Here is a 939-nt window from a genome sequence, read left to right on the forward strand (position 1 = left end):
AGAGAGAGAGAGAGAGAGAGAGAGAGAAAGAGAGAGAGAGAGAAAGAGAGAGAGAGAGAGATAGAGATTATGTATGCACATTGTAGCATAAACTGGTCGTGAGTGAGAGAGTGAGAGAGTGAGAGAGAAAGAAAGAGAAAAAGAAAGAGAGAGTGAGCCGATATAAGTAGATAGTAACACAAGTTTGAGCAGAAGGGTGCCAAATGCACCTCGTGATGGTATTCCTTGTATGTACATATATGGGCGAACGCTTAAGAGGGTTGCTCAACAATTATGAGAATTCTTTTTCGATCATACTCTGTTGCATGTCAGGCAAGTTTATTTTACAGTAACCTTAGTTCGATTCAAATTTTGGGAAACAATTTAAGTAGCCGTTAACTGAAATTAATTCACCCAACCCCCTGATGGAGAGTAGTGGTGGTTCAACGGTTCAGCCTCCTTGCATACTGCATCGCAACGATTTGACCAAGAATTTCACTAAAGCTATACACGTCTGTGGAATATTCAACCACTTACACGTTAATATTACGAGTAGATAGTTCGGTTGATTGATCAAATGATCGCAAATTGTGGAACAGACGGCAATCCAAAAATGTTTCTAAAATAAATTTTAAAAACACGGCCTCGCCATTGTTCAACAAGCTAGGGTTAACAGCCAAACCTTCCTCCAAGTACATCCAACACTAATCATAAAAGAAAACACACGTTGGACAAAAAAACACTCTCTGTTATATACATACATACATACACACACACAGATACATGCATATATATAAACATAAATACGAATACACACACATATATACACTTACACACATATATATACCAGTACACATACATACACAACACACATACATACATACATACATATATATATACATGTATATAAGTTTTATATATATATATGTACATATATATATATATATATATATATATATA

The sequence above is a fragment of the Octopus bimaculoides genome, chromosome 17 (genome assembly GCF_001194135.2).
Source record: "Octopus bimaculoides isolate UCB-OBI-ISO-001 chromosome 17, ASM119413v2, whole genome shotgun sequence".
NCBI classification, from domain to species: Eukaryota; Metazoa; Mollusca; class Cephalopoda; order Octopoda; family Octopodidae; genus Octopus; species Octopus bimaculoides.